Raw genomic sequence first — 16,697 nt, 5'->3', positions numbered from 1 at the left:
CATTGTCTAGCGTGGCAGCATGCCAGTGGTCGGCCTAGGCAGGTGACCATTAGAGGGCTTCGCTGAATTAAGCTTCTTCAGAACTGCTGATTTTCCTGGTTCACTTGCCCTGGCTCTTCAGCATCATTATTTAGTCATATTAAGTTACTTCATCCCAAATATCCTCATAAAGAAGCCTACTTTCAGCTCTATCTTCTGAAGGGCTAATTTCTAGGTGGAAGGTGGAATGGTCCAATTCAAATAATCCATCTATCTTGGCAATAAGATCACAATTTTGCAAAGGTCTGAAAAATGACAGTGCTGATCAAGAAGTGAATTTTTGTCCTCAGTTCAGACTTGTTTGGGTTCCCTCTTTTAACAACGAATATGAAGAGTTCGTGCCTTCACACTGTTCCTGGATCCTAGTGGACAATTGTCTTGTCCACATTAAAGTGCACCAGAAATAACAACCTTTCTGCAAACATGTTTATAAACCATACACAAGAGAAGCAAAGGCAATTGCTAATCGTTCCACATGACAGTGGTTTGCCTCTTGGTAAATGTTATTTGTTGATCATTGGTGATTATAGTTTTTTATTTCTATTAAGTAAACTGGTCCTTGCCCAGTGAGACTGTCCCCGTGGGCTTTTGCCTCATGTGGAGACCCATTGGACAAGCACTCATATACTGGTCCAATATGAGGCTGTATGGTGCTCAACACTATATATTTTCGATATTCCTCACATGGGACAAAATTGCACACTAGCTAGCCAAGAGTGATTGAATATGCAGAAAAGGAACACTTACAGTCACAAAGTTCAGCTGTTTTTTGTTTGTTTTTTTGGAGGGGGTGGGGAGAGACAAGAATTGTTGAATGGTTCCACAGATTGGAATCTAAATGTCCCAAATTAAAATAAATTTAATACAGTTATGGCATGTAAGTAGCAATTTCTGCAAATAATTGAAACTTTCCTTCTCAAATGTGAAGATTTTTGGCTATATATAAAATTGCTTTACAAGTATTCTTGAAGATGTCTGCCATTTGTTTATTTATTTATTTTTTTATAGGGCCATGTTACACTTGAAGCTTATGCTGGGCTGGTAGGATTTCATTCCAGTAGATAGTAATCAGTTGCACATAAAGTCCCAATCACCTCTTCTAGACAATGTATCTTCTGACCTCAGGTTTTTATCCACTCTTTTTGAATACATCATTGGAAGGAATATTTCAGTTGTCATCTGAGGTCTTTGATCTCCAAGCCTCTATACCATTCTGCTTAGTAGAAAACAATTTTCTAAAACACACAGGAGAAGAACTGGAAATGAGGAACTAAAGAGTGTAGAGTTAACTTGTGAAACTTAACAGCAAACTCTTAAGTTTATTTTAAACTTTTTGTAAGAACGTTGCAAATAAAAATTGCTGTTTTCATCAAGATCTGTCATCAACGCTTGGAATATCAGTCACATCTCATAAATGTTAATGTTTTATGTGATGAAGGAATTTTTGTTGGAGTTGGAGATTCTGAAGAAATTCTAGGCTGCAGAGCTCAGTAAGTTCGGTGTCAGCCAGCAAAACCCTGCCTTAATAAATAAAACTACAACAAGACTCCACTGCCTGAAATTCTCAATTCTTGGCATATTAAGCATCTTTGCGATTGGCACATTCTGTTGAACACTCTGGTACTTTTAGTTTTCGTTTACAAATCTCCCACCCTGTTCTTCTCCCTTTGATCTATAAATGCAGGCATGCAGTATGTTGCTGAGTTGAATAGTTGATTCCTGCTAAGGTTTTGGTTTTCCTGGGAGGTAATAATACATGCTTAGGTAGACTAGAAGAGTAGTACCTCATGTGGAGCTACACTTTAGTCTAACAGGGAAAGAGTTTCTAAACTGAAGACAGATTTTTTTTTTCCCAGATTTTTAAAAAATGTTAATTTACTCAGCTTTAAGGAGTTTGGCTAAGTTTAATGAAAATACTTGTGCTCTGGTTGGGGACTACTTTGAGGAATGTAAAACTATAGCTTTCATTTTAACGAAGTGACATCTGTAGTCTTAGGAACTTGGTAGTTTGCTGTTGAAGCAAATCTTTGATCATAATGGGATTTGTGTCTTCAGGAACCCTGTGATGATAAATGAGGTAGAGGATGCAGAGAAGAGCAGATTCTTACTGTCTTCACTCAATCCTTTGTCCTTTCTTTCATTAACCATGAAGAAAATGAACTAAAGTGCTCAGGGACCATAGTCAGAATGGGAACTCTGTCTAGGAGTTCTAAAACAGTATTTTGAAGAATGGAATAATTCGTTCCTCTTGCCCTCCTTTTTTCTCTTCCTCCTTTCTTTTGAAATAGGGTCTTACTGTATAGCTCTGTCTGGTCTGGAACTCACTGTGTAGACCAAGCTGGCCTTGAACTCTGGGAGAACTGCTTGCCTCTGGCTCCAGAGTGCTGGGATTACAGGCGTATACCACCACACCTGGCCATAAATCATCTGTTTTTGAGACAATATCTTGCTAATGTTGTTGCTCAGGGTGTTTTCAGACTCAAAAATCCTCTTGCTTCTCGGCCTCCTCAGTGCTGGGACTCTAGGCCTGCCACCATGCACTGCTGCTGTGATTGCCGTTGAGAGATGCCACACAGGGTCTGAGATGCCTCCATGCTGGAGAGTGACGACTACTCTCTTGGCGGAAGAGGACAACTCTCAGTCATCTGTACCTCCAGTTCCAGGGGCTCTTCGGACCTCTGAGGATACCAGGCACACGTGGTGCGCATGTGTACATGTAGGCAAAATGCTCATGTGCATAAATGAATAAATCTAATTTTTAAGAAGAGAGAGGAAGAAGCTACATAGATTTCCTACTGCTTTTGTTTCCTGTTGGACTTTGTCCTTACCTGTTTAAAGTATGATTAGTGAGTGGTGTGATAGGGTGAACAAAGGAGGGCTTGGGGATTGGTGGAACAGGTGCTGACAAACAGAAAAATGGGAGCCACTGGTTTTGCTAAAAATAGAGGTGGAATTCATGTTTGATTTAACTCATCACACTGGAAATACTGTTTTATCATGTAATCAGTGTAAAATTTGCAATCAAGGTATTTTACAATTTGGTTTACTTTAAAATTTTATTCATAATGTCTGGGCAGTGGTGGCACACACTTTTAATCCCAGCACTCAGGAGGCAGAGGCAGGTGGATCTCTGTGAGTTCGAGGCTGGCATGGTCTACAGAGCGAGATTCAGGACAGGCACCAAAACTACACAGAAAAACTCTGTCTCGAAAAACCAAATAAATAAATAAATAAATTAGATTTTTTTTTTTAAATTCAAAATGGGCATTTTTGCACCCAGACATCTAGGTCTATACCTTATCTTCATTGGAAGTACTTGATATGTATTTAGAGATTATATGCTTTACTGTAAGGACACCAAATTTGCACACTAGATTATTTACTTTTTTCTGTTTTCATTTATCTTGGTTTATTTTTTATTTTTATTTTTTGAGACTATGTAGCCTCAAGTGACCTAGAACTCATGTAGACCAGGCTGGCCTCAAATTCAAATCCATCTGCCTCTGCTTCCCAAGTGCTAGAATTCCAAAGGCGTGGGCCACCGTGCCCAGCTGACTTGATTTTCTAATAGTTGACTCAATCATCAACTACTAGTTATTTGATTTGAACTACTGTAAAATGAGTCACAGTATCCAAGTTTCAAGAGCTCAATGTGAGGTGTTGCTTATGGCCATGTATATGAATAATACAGATTGCATCTTGGATTCTTTTCTTGTTTGTAACCATAGGTATTGTCTCTCGGTAGGTCTTTTATATATCTGAACATTTGTTATAAAGGATTTAATACAACAATGATTTTAAAAATCTGAAGTTGTGTCTCCTTCCAAATCTATGATTAATTATTATTACTTTTATTTTGAGTCATTGTCTCCCTGTGTAGACCAGGCTAGCCTGGAAGTTGCTATAGTCCTTCATTCAGAGTGATAGCAGCCTGTGTCCCACTACATTGTACAGTTTTTGTTATTTTATTCCTTTTTGTTTGTTGGGTTTTTTTTTTTTTTTTTTTTTTTAAGCTAGGTTGTTTCTTAGCTGTGTAGTCAAGAAGGGTGGTCTCAAGCTCATGGTCCTATTTCTACATTCTTTAAGGTGGTAGTGAAGTGGATATACTCACTGAGGTGGGAAATACATTCATAGTTTATAGTCCTTTATACTAGAATGAATTCATTTTACATATGTGCCATGCTAATACTACATGAAATCAGCTTATCTTATAAACCAGTGGCAATCATACTTCTAGGTGTCTACCATCAACTCATCAACTCTAATTAATGTTATTAATTTGTAGGGATAGCCAAAAGCTTGGATAATTGCCCTCAATTAAGCTACAAAAATCAAACTCCATTTTTACAGCTACTTAAATACCTACTATGTACTTACTAAAAACCTACTAAATGTTTTATGTTCCTCCCCTGGATAGTTGGGATTTCTTTCTCTTCCTTTATAGATGGGAAAGCTGAAGTTACAGCAGCCAATTTATCAGACCACACTATTAGTAATTAGATTTTAGTATTTATATTTTCATTTGGCAAGGTGCTTTCTTCAATGAATAGTCTGTATAGATTTTTGTGTTTTGTGTTTTTTGTTGTTATTTTGTTTTTTGTTTTGTTTCGTTTTGAGATGGTTTCTCTGTGTAGCTTTAGAGCCTGTCCTGGAACTCGCTCTGTAGACCAGGCTGGCCTTGAACTCACAGAGATCCACCTGCCTCTGCCTCTGGAGTGCTGGAATTAAAGGCGTGCGCCACCATGCCCAGCTAGTCTATATAGTTTGAACTGCAAACTGTATCACAATTAGGTTAGTGGGATGGCTCAGCTGGTAAGGGTACTCTGCTGTGTAAGCCTAGCCACCTGAGTTCAATCACTTGAACCTGCTGCTTGAACTCTACATCTCACTGAATACACAAAGTTGTCCTTTGACCTCTATATACATACCATGGCATGCATATGCATGCACACACTTTATAATAAAATTTTAAAAAATGTCACTATTGCTTGTTCTATACTGAGGTATTCTTTAATTCATACATTTAGTAGTGGTTTTTTTCATGCATTTAAGTGTTGTGTCTGTGTAGGTGTATGTACCACATGTGTGCAGTGCCCACAGAGGCCAGAAGAGGGAGTTGGATCTCCTGGATCTAGAGTACAGACAATTGGAAGTTATCCTTTGAATGCTGGGAATTGAACCCAGGTCATCTAGAAGAGTAGCTAGTGTTTATTCTTAACTACTGAGCCATCTCTCCAGCCCTAGCAGTTTTATTTAGGTGGGTTTGTTTTGAAGATAGGGTCTTCCTATGTATGTAGACTATGTAAGTGCCTTGAATTCTTCATTCTCCTGCCTTAGCCTCCCAAGGGCTAGAATTACAGGCATGTGCTACCATGTCTGGAAGCATAGCTTTTATATGAACAATCATTTTTTTTCTCTTTGTCTTAATTATTTAGATGATACTTTTTTTTTTCTTTTTTTTTTTTTTTTTTTTTTTTGGTTTTTTGAGACAAGGTTTCTCTGTGTGGCTTTAGCACCTGTCCTGGAACTCTGTAGCCCAGGCTAGCCTCGAACTCACAGAGATCTATCTGCCTGCTTCTGCCTCCTGAGTGTCGGGATTAAAGGCATGCGCCACCATTGCCCAGCTCGATGATACTTTTAAAGGGGATTTTCTCTGAGTTCTTATTAGATAAAATATCCGAAAAAGATTAGGATCAACTTAAGTTGTGACCAGGATTATCTGTGTCTCTCTTGTAAGGTAGAAGCTTTGGGCTTTCCTATATTGCCTTTTCCTTAATGACAGGAGTGAGTGTGTTCCATTCTGAAGCCGCTGTTGTCTGTGTCACTGGATGGTCATGATTTGGGTTATCCTGATGTAAAACTTGAGTTGGATCGGGGAGGGGCGGAGGGAAGAGTAGAATATGCTTGCCCAGCTTGAGTAGCATGCAGTAGGAAGGCAAATGGCTATAGATCTGCAGACTTGTGCTTTTGAGGCAGAACTGACAGCTGTATTCTTCCTTTTCAGACTTAATAGAGAAATAGTTTTTGTTTGTTTGTTTTTAAGTTAGGTAAAGTAGGCTTTCTTTTTTAGTTATTTCTGCAAGAATAGGAACCAAACTCATTAAAACCACATTTCATCATACAGTGAAACTTTAAGCTGCAGTGTACAGTTCTGGAAAATGCTGGTCTGGGTTTTATTTAATTATGTCAGGATTTTAGCTCACCCCAACTTCCTCTTTTATTAATATACTTCTCGGCAACTGTGAAGTTATACTGTAGAACAGGTTGTGTGTATGGCTTAATACTTGGACCTTATTGATCCTTCTCAACTGCTTTCGAGAAGTGTCCTTTTATCTACTCAAGGTACACATGTACAGCATGTTGAAGAAGAAAACTACAGTCTGCCCAGTTATTGAGGCCAAGATCTTGAGGTTCTGCCAGATTGTTTTCCATTTTCTATACCTACACTATTTCTGGAGTAGGGAAGGGAAGAACTCTGTGGTGACGCACATTAAAGGGGCTTAGAGATGACAGTGTTTTGATGATCTTCATCTATTGAAATGGGGAATCATAGTAGAGGAAAAGTGGGAGTTAACAGTTGCTTTTATTTATTTGTTTCTAACTGGCTCATCTGAGAATTCACCAAAGACTATACATGCTCAACTTGTAGAATTTATAAATGTATAGGCTTAGAACTTTGAATGCACCTTAATTTGAGGATGGTTAATCAGGTGAAAAGAAACCTGTAAGGGGTACATGTTTATAAAAACCCATCTCTTTCCCCACTCTGCAGTAATCTATATTTGGGAATATTGAACTGTGGACAAGATGGATTTGTGATTGATTTTTTTGGGGGAGGGCAGGGGGTTGGGGGTTGGGGGTAGGTGGTGGGTAGGATGGTGAGGGTGGGTGGGATGGGGTTTGAGACAGGGTTTCTCTGTGTAGCCTTGGTTGTCCTCTAACTCAGAGAGATCTGCCTGCTTCTGCTTCCTGAGTGTTGGGATTATCTTGCTCTGTAGACTAGGCTGGCCTTGAACTCACAGAGATCTGCTTGGCTTTGCCTCCCTAATGTTGGGATTAAAGATGTGCGCCACCTCCCCAGGCCCACCCTTGATTTTTAACCATAAACATCTTTCAGGAAAGAATTTTTTTACTAAGAGTGTTACTGAGGTCCTGCCAGTTGGCTCAGCAAGAAAAAGTGCTTGCTATGGAAATCTGATGACTCATTAGTCCCTGGAACTCACAGTGGAAGGGGAGAACCAACTCCACAAAGTTGTCCTCTGACTTCCATACAAATGTCAGGGCACACAGGCACACATTCATCCCGCACACACAGTTGTAGACAGTAGTTAGTTTACAGTAAAAGAGTGTTGCTCAGCCTGACAAGGTAGCTAGAAGAATGTTCCAAGTTGAGACCAGCTTGCCCTGAATATTAGGCCAGCCATGATTATATAGCAAGACCCTGTTTGGAAAAACAAAAGTCTGCATGTTATTAAGCTTCTCACAGTTACTTGAACATTAAAATGTTTGACAAAAACTACCATGTGCCTGAAATCACTTGTATTTGTATAAAGCTACTTTATGTATCTTACAATTTCTTCTTCTTCATGTGGCCTCACAGTTGGAACTCTTAGATGTCACAAGCTTCTTTACTATTTCCTGATAATTTATATCCTAAGACAAATGGGAAGAAATTCCCTGCTATGTACATGAAATTTGAAGCATGTCTAAAAGTTTCATGGTTGTACCTTAATTAAAATTTATAGTATACAAGGGTTTTGCCTGTATGAATATCTGCACTACATTTGTGCAGTGCCTACATAGGAGAGGAAGAGGGTGTTGAATTCCCAGGAACTAGTTAAAGATGATTGTGAACCACTATACAAATGCTGGGAGTCAAACCTGGGTCCTCTGGAAGAGCAGCCAGTGCTCTTAACCACTGAGCCATCTCTCCAGTGCCACCATAATGGGTTTTTTTTTTTTTAAAGATTTATTTATTTATTATGTACATGGAAGAGGGTGCCAGATCTCATTACAGATGGTTGTGAGCCACCATGTGGGTGCTGGGAATTGAGCTCAGGACCTCTGGTAGAGCAGTCGGTGCTCTTGACCTCTGAGCCATCTCTTCAGCCCCCATAATGGATTTTTAAAAAACATTTTGGCATAGTGATGATTTTTCTGGTACTAAAAAAGGCACTGGTATTAAAAAATGCTTATGAAGATAGTATCTGTTGATTTTTGTTGCTATTACAGAATATATGAGATCATGTAATTTATAAAGACTAGACATTTATTTGACTTATGGTTCTGGGAGGTGACAAGAACAGGAACATTGCTTTGTGTTTGGTGAGGGCCTGGTTACAGTATCTGGAGAAGGCATCACATGGCAAGAGGAGAATAAGTTGGCTTGGACTTGACAGCTCATCAAGTCTTTGTTGCCTTCTGTGTTATTTTCTTGTGTATCTGTGAACATGACCTGAAGAAGGAAATGGATTTTGGGGGTCCAGTTTGTGGTTGGTTGGTTACACATACTTGGGCAGAAAATCATGGCAGTGGGTATCTTCTCATGGTTGAGGGAGTTCTTCATGTCATGACTGCTAGAAGCAGATGGTGTCCCCCTCAAGTCTCCAGAATTCTAACATGAAGCTACCAGCTAACTTAGGACCAAATAAGCCAACATGTGAGCCTGTAGGAGACATTTCATACTCAAACCATAATTCCTCCAAAAGCCCACCATTACAACATGATTTACATATGATTTGGGGTTGCCCAAACATGAACTTTTTGGGGGCATACATTCAAAGCATAACAAAGAGTTAAAGTTTCTACATTGTGATGTGTAAAAAATATTTTTCAAGTTACTACTTTTTTTTTTAATAAATGGGGGTGGGTGGGTGGGTTGTGGGTACACATGGAGGCCAGAAGAGGCCCTGTAGAGGCATTTGTGAGCCACCCAACATAGGTGCTGGAAATTGAACTCTGGTCTCCTGGAGGAGTAAGAAGTGCTCATCCTCTGCACCTTCTCATATGTATAAAGAAAGTCAAATGACTGAATTATTTAAGTCCACCTAATCTGAGTTTGTACTTTCAAAGGAGCTAAAAGCTTTTGCAAGTGAATGCCAGTATGTATATGTGCTCACTCACTGGCAATAAAACCCAGGGCCTTGCACCTAATAAGTATAATCTCTTATTTCTGAGCTAACACCCTAGCCTTTTCAAGCTTTTTTTTTTTTTTAATAAAATCTACAAAACTTAAAATTAGCCATTTTACATGAACATGAATGTGAACAGCATTCTATGCCATGTTTGTGGCAGGTTTGGAAACACAGCACTCACCTGTAATCTCAACTCTGCGGGTGCTGAGGCAGGAGGATTTAAGTGTGAGGTCAGCTAAGACTTTATAGGAAGACTATTTCTAAATAGATAATTAAGCAAATAAAAATATACACTAAGGTATATATTTTCAACACATTTTTCATTGCCTGAGATGGAAATTATACCCATTGAACAATCTTCCTCTCATTTCTTCCCATCCCTTGGCAACTGGTAGCCTGCTTTCTGTTTCTAAGGACTTAATTTTATGGCTATTTTACATAAATGGAATCATATATTATGTTTTGTTTTGTTTCTGCTATGTGTATAGGTAGGGGGAATGCAGGACTTTGCTCTGTAGCCCAGTCTGGTACTAACTTAGCCTCTTCCTAGCTTAGCCTCTTGAGTGCTGGGATTACAGACATGTACCACCATAGAACAGGTTACATATTTAGGGACTAAAATGAACAAAATAAATGGAATACAAGGTATATTTAGATTGTGGAAACAAGCTTTGCTTCTATGAAGGAAGCAAGATTAGTTTGATAAACTAGAACTTATTCTAAGTGTTAAGGATATCCATTCTCTTTGACTAAACAAAAACAAGATACCTTTTCTCTTTGAAACAGGGTCCCACTGCATGACCCTAACTGGCCTGAGACTTGCTGTGTAGACCAGGCTGGCCTCAAACTCGAGATCCACCTGCCTCTGCCTCCCAAGTGCTAAGAGTGAAGGCGTGCGCCACCACACCCAGGATTCTTTATTTTTTTAACCTGTTTCAGTGACTGTACATTACTAGGATGGCTTTTCCCCCCCTTTTTGGAAAACATTATCTACAATTTAAATACAAGTCTCTAAAAGTCTGCTTTCCCACCTCAATTTCCTCAGTAATAAAATTACAGTTTAAAGTAAAAGTTTGATACAAAAATTATACTTAAAATATTGGATTGAAAATGGACGTGTGTGTGTGTGTGTGTGTGTGTGTGTGTGTGTGTGTGTGTGTAGAAATGGCTCAGTGGTTAAAAGCACTAGCTATTCTAAAGGTCCTGAGTTCAATTCCCAGCAACCACATGGTGGTTCACAGCTGTCTATAATGGAATCTGATGCCCTTTTCTGTAATGCAGGCATACATGCAAACAGAGTAGTTGTACATAAAAATGTATATTTTAAAACAAAAAAAAAGAAAACTGACATGGGGACATTTGCTTGTAATTCCAGTACTTAGGAGGTTGAGGCAGAAGGGTCTCAAATCGTAGGCCAGGCTAAACTACAAATTAAAATCCCTTCTCAAAAAAAGAAAAGAAGGAAAGACAGAAATCAAGTTTCCAAATAATAGGTGCTCAGTTGGTGTTAAATGAAGACAAATAAACTATTTAGTGATTGCAATTTTGTTTGGACTGCCTGATATGCTAACATTAAGTTGTTTTAATATTGCCAATAACTCTTCATGTTGAATGCAATTTCATTCATTCATGTGGAGCTTCAGATTTGTGGTATTTGTGCCACAAGGAAATATCTCAGTAATTTGTAAATTCTAGCAACTGGTAAATTGGTCATGCTATAAATTAGCAATTCAAGAAGAAAATGAGTAGTGCAGCATGATACCTAATTTCTTTTTCTTTTTCTTTTTTGAGCTGAGGATCGAACCCAGGGCCTTGCGGTTGCTAGGCAAGCGCTCTACCACTGAGCTAAATCCCCAACCCCCTAATTTCTTAACAGATTTGATCTATCAGCATATTGTAGAAAATTCAAATGAGTATGTGCAGCAGCTTACTGTTGGTGTTGGACTGAATGCAACCTGATGCTCTGGCTAAAAAGTCATGGACTTATGACATAGAAAAATGGCTTAGCCAGTTGGTGGTGGTACACACCTTTAATCCTAGTACTCCCAAGGCAGAGCCAGGAGGATGTCTGTGAGTTCGAGGCCATCCTGGGCTACAGAGTGAACTCCAGGAAAGGCACAAAGTATACAGAGAAACCCTGTTTTAAAAAAAAAAAAAAAAAAAAAACCAGAGAGAGAGAGACCAAGAAACCCTTGTGTGTGTCCAGTTGTGCAGGTCATTTTTTTGTGCAACCCTGGGGAATGAGCCCAGGCCTCTTGCTTGCACTTGCACATTGCCACTGAACACAGCCCTGTGTCTGCTCTTGAGAGTCTTTCTGTTGGTGCTGATTTATACTCTTGAGCCCTTGACTAAGCCTCTCTCTCTCCCTTTGGTCTGTTCTTTGCCTACACAGTAGCATTTATACAAGAAAAGGCATAATCTTGGAATGCCATTTCTATCTTCAAAGTTTTGGGAATAAAAACTTTCCTATATCCCTGGAGCTTGGTCAATATTTCATCTGATTATTGGACTTTTTTTTTTTTTAATGAATGAGCCAAATTTAAAGTTGTTTTTAAATTCCCAGCCATGTTCCAGGTCAGCCATGGTTACACAGAAAAAACTCTGTCTTTAAAAACCAAACCAAAGAAAAATCCTATATATTAAGCTGGGTGTTGGTGGTGCATGCCTTTAATTCCAGCACTTGGGAGGCAGAGGCAGGCAGATCTCTGTGAGTTTGAGGCCAGCCTGGTCTATGGAGTGAGTTCCAGGACAGCCAGAGCTTCACAGAGAAATCATGTCTCAAAAAAACAAACAAAACAAAACAAGCAAACAAAATCCCCAGTCAGTAATAGGTAAGGAACCATTCCTTAGGTCTTTAAGAGACTCCAGTACTATCAAGCTAAACTGTCTTCCAGTCCTTGTTTCTGGCTGTGGTTATTTGCTTGTATTGCTTTCAATTTGTAGTTTTTGCCAAGAGTCAGAATTTCTCTCAAGAAATAGTGATTCATTCAAAGACTCACCTGGAGTAGAAATAAACCTGTATGTTTTAAGTGTGGGATCAGCAAAGATTAAAAGTGTTTTGTTTGTTGCTTGAAATTTGTGGAGCCAACAAAAACAATGGCTGGTATCCTGTTGATGGAATAAACCAAGGAATGCTGCATTCTCAGCATTCTTTATTTCCTGCAGACTACAGCAACTGCAGTTTTTGCATTCTTCTTTCTAGTTTCCAGGAAGGTCCCAGCAAAGTGACAGCTCAGCATTTTTTCTTTGCGTTTAGTAGTGGAAGGTAGAGAATGTTTGGTGTTTGCAGAAGAATTAGGCTAAATGAAATACTTAGACTAGGTAGGAAGTTAACCAAATATTGAAACCCATACTTAAAAATATCTGTACTGGGGAAGTATTGGTGGAATAATGACCATAGAATAGCTATAGATATCTAAAACTTTTGACCATTTGAATTGGTGGCTCTACTTAGTAAGTCCTCCATGCTGAAAGAGTTAACAGAAGCGTACAATAGAGCATTGAGGAAACAGCTTTGTCTGAAATGCAGTAGCTCATGCATACTTGCTGATGTTGTCACTGTTTAAATGAAATAAGGAAGAAGGATCTGAAAAGTGTGGTGCCAAGCACTAATTGTGAAATGTAAGTCCTAAGTAATGCTGTCAGAAACACGAGCTTCCATGTATTTTAGTTTTCAGCTGATGTAGCTGCTAAGGAGCTCTGCTCCAAGTTTACTGGCATTTAGTGGGACGCATCTTGTTTGGGTGTACTTGTACAAAGATGATTTGTGATTAATTTCTTCCTGTCTGATCAGATGTAAGAGCTGCTGGATGGATGAAGCAGAGCAAACCTACTGTTCAATAGGCACAGATACAGTTGCAAGTGATGGCGGATTGAGCCCTTGTATTAGTGGGGGAATTGTCTTTTACTATTCAACAATAGTGTGATTTTATTTGGTTGTGTTCTTTCTGCTGGCATTTTGTTTTGCATGTATATGTTGTGTATGTTTATGGTTTATGTGGTCCTTTGTTGTTGTTGTTTTGAGACGGTTTCTCTGTGTAGTTTTGGTAACAGTGCTGGATCTCACTGTGTAGCCCAGGCTGGCCTTGAACTCTCAGATATCTGCCTGGCTCTACTCTTCCAGGGGACCAACATGACAACTTACAAATGTCTGTAACTCCAATTCCAGGGGTCTGACACCCTCATATGGACATAAATAAATGTAGGCAAAACACCATTGCACACAAAATAAAAATAAATAAATCATTTGAAAAGAAAAAGGAATTCAGAAATGACAGTCCCCTCTCTTTAATGTGCATGGGTGTTGTGCCTTCACACAGGACTGAGCATTAGTTGCTCCTCTGGTGTCTATTGGGAGACCAGGAGAGGATGTTGCATCCCCCGGAACTGGAGTTATGTATGATGTGAGCTACCGTGTAGGTGCTGGGAATTGAACCCAGGTACAGCCAGTGCTTCTAACCACTGAGCCATCTCAGCTTTTCCTCTTTAACAGTTTTTTGTTGTTGTTGTGGTTTTTGCTTTTGTTTTTTAATGTCAACTTTTATCTTTTCATCTATAATTATCTTAAAGATTTATTTAGGGGTCTCTGTGTAAGAAGGGTTTAGACTAATTTTAGAAAGGCATGTTAAAGATCAGTGAATGAGGGGTTGGAGAGATGACTCAGCAGTTACAAGCACTTATTGCTCTTGCAGAGGAGTTGGGTTCAGTTCCCAGCACCCACAAGGTAGCTCACAACCATCCCTACATAGCTCCAGTTTCAGGGGATCTGATGCCCTTGCCCTCTTCTGACTTCCACAGGTACCAGGCACATACTTGGCACAGGCATACATGCAAGCAAAACATAAGAGGAAAAAAAAGCTCAATGGTAGATTTCTAAAGAAGCTGTTTTATTTGTGGAGGCTTAAGTTGAGTTTTCTAAGGTAGCCTGTAATTGTGGGGCATGGACAGATCAGGAAAACTAGCAACAGTTGGATTTTAACAGCTAGGCTTTGGACCAGGTGGCTTCAGTCAGCTCTTGTCTATCAGCCAGAAAAATGGAATGGCTACTTCCCACTTGCCCTTCTTAGTCTTGAGTGTTTTAGGATGAAAGAAACTTTGAAACTAACCTCATGTTAGTTTTAGCATTTCACATTAAATCCTCACAACTCAGAGAATAGGTCCTGTCACTCCAAATGTTTGAGAAGAAACAGTACATAGATGTTAACTTGTCCATGGTTATTTTAGTGGAAAAACTAGGGCTATAACCAGACATTTGGACTCTTTATGAGGATTCCAGCAATTAATTTTAGATGCCGTTTGAACTTCGTAATCAAATTGTGAAACATACTGTAATTGTCTACTTGAATGACATTAGCTTTGCTAGCTTCCACTTCCAGCACAGGTATTGGAGACATTTATTAGTTTTGGTAGAAGACTTTAGCAATGCTGTTCTTTATGCTATTGAAAAGTTAAATAGGGTTACTTAGCAGGAATATGTGGCAAGGCTTTGAAGATTCTGGTCTTTGAAATTTAATAAGCAAAATAGCAAAATTACAAGTGTAGTTTCCTTCTCAAAAAGAAAGAAAAAAAGACTTGGGAACCCATGCTTGACATCTATCTGCTCTCAGGAAGTAGAAGGATCGATGTCCCTCATTGTCCATTCAAGGCCAACTAGGGGTACATAGTAAGATTGTCTTAAAAAGGGGGAGGGAGGGAAATTCAGGGTCTTGAGTAAGATTCCGAGAGCCTGTTAGCTGTTATCAGTGTGGTGAAATGAAATTGACACCCACACCTATGGACAGCTGAACAACGCAGATAGTGAAGTGCCATGAAAGACAGTTGGCGTGAGCTGGGCCCACAGTCCTGTGTGTTGTAGTTACTGGCAGTGTCTCCAGAGGGCCTGATGGTGCTGGGCATTGTGTTACAGGAAGTCCTCACAGCTCTGAAAATATTGTTGTTCCAAATGTTTGAAATGAAGGAACAGTGCACAGATACTAACTTGTGAATCATTGTTTTAGTGGAATAACTAGGATTTGGGCTCTTTATGAGGAACCCAGAAAGCAATTAATTTTAGGTGCTACTTGATAATAAAATTTACTGTAATTGTCTTGAGTTAAGGAAATGTCTGCTCTCTGTAGAGTATGGAAAATTGAATTATTATCTTTATACTACAGAGTCTTAGACTGAAATGCCCCCCTCTCCTAATTTGATCCAAATTGAAGCAACGAGATCCTTTTTTCCCCCCTTCTCCAAGACAGAGTTTGTCTCTGTAGCCCTGGCTATGCTGGAGTTTGCTCTGTAGATCAGGCTGGCCTCTCAAGAGATCCACCTGCCCCTGCCTCCTCAGTGCTGGGTAAAGGTGTGCACCACCACGTCTGGCTTATGCATAAAGGCAAGGTTTACATATTGTTTATAACTGGGGAATTCCAGAGTACTCAGAAGTTTTGAGTTGGTTGATTACCAATATAAATCTGTTTATGTTTTGTAAGCTAAGTTCAAACTTGGGTCCTAAAGTAATGCCATTTGGCAAACCAAAATCTAGCCTGGAAACCAAATTAGGGGTTACAAAAATCATGTGTTTCTTGGGAAGAAGTGGTTGATAATTAGTATGTTTTTGTTCATTGTACTAGTAATTTTTGTTTGAAAAAATGAGAATGGAATTGTATTCTTAATTGTATTATGGAAAAATATCCCTAATTGCTTGAATGAAAGACTGATGGGGTGAGTAGCTTCACAGGACTGTAATGAACCTTTTTTTTTAACCATTTGAATGCTGTATTATATGCATGTGAATCCAAATTCATTCTATAGATTCTCAGAACAGTTAAATAAAAGCTCTTTGAAGTTAAAAAAAAAATCCTTCATCACAAAACAAAACAAAACAAAAAACCCAAAAAACAAAAAACCTTAGGCCGGGCGGTGGTGGCGCACACCTTTAATCCCAGCACTTGGGAGGCAGAGCCAGGAGGATCTCTGTGAGTTTGAGGCCAGCCTGGGCTACTGAGTGAGTTCCAGGAAAGGCACAAAACTACACAGAGAAATCCTGTCTGAAAAACCAAAAAAACAAACAAACAAACAAAAAAAAAAAACAAAAAAAACCCAAAAAACTTCATAATTGACATTTCTAGGCTTTTTATTTCTGTTGCTGTGATATACCCTTAATGGAAGCAATTTGGGGGAGGAAAGGGCTTATGGACTTACAGTTCCAAGTTACAGTCCATCACTGAGGGGAAACCGAGACAGGAACTTAAATAGCAACTCACATCACATCCCCAGCCACAGAGAAAGGACCATATAGATACTGCTTGCTTCTACTCGTCTATCTTCTTTTGTTCTTAAACAGTTCAGGGGGCCATGCCTAGGGAGTGGTGCCAGCCACAGACAGGGTCAGTTAACAGTGCAGACGATCCTCCAGGCTAACCTGCTCTAGACAATTCCTCATGGAGCTCCCTCTTTTCAGGTTAACTCAGGGTGGTTCAGGTTGACAACAAACACTAATGGGCAGACAAGCGCATCTCAGTGTAGAATGAATATATTTAGCTTCAA

General features: G+C 39.3%; 1 protein-coding gene across 4 annotated transcripts in view; it reads left to right on the top strand.

Moving 5' to 3' along the window:
* The window catches only part of Cltc (clathrin heavy chain), a 64,433-nt gene that overhangs the window by 1,318 nt on the left and 46,418 nt on the right, over nucleotides 1-16,697 (top strand). The window lies entirely within an intron of this gene.

The sequence above is a fragment of the Onychomys torridus genome, chromosome 8, assembly GCF_903995425.1.
Source record: "Onychomys torridus chromosome 8, mOncTor1.1, whole genome shotgun sequence".
Classification (NCBI taxonomy): Eukaryota; Metazoa; Chordata; class Mammalia; order Rodentia; family Cricetidae; genus Onychomys; species Onychomys torridus.
The sequence above is the reverse complement of the archived record's forward strand: the minus strand, read 5'-3'. Positions and strand labels throughout refer to the sequence as shown.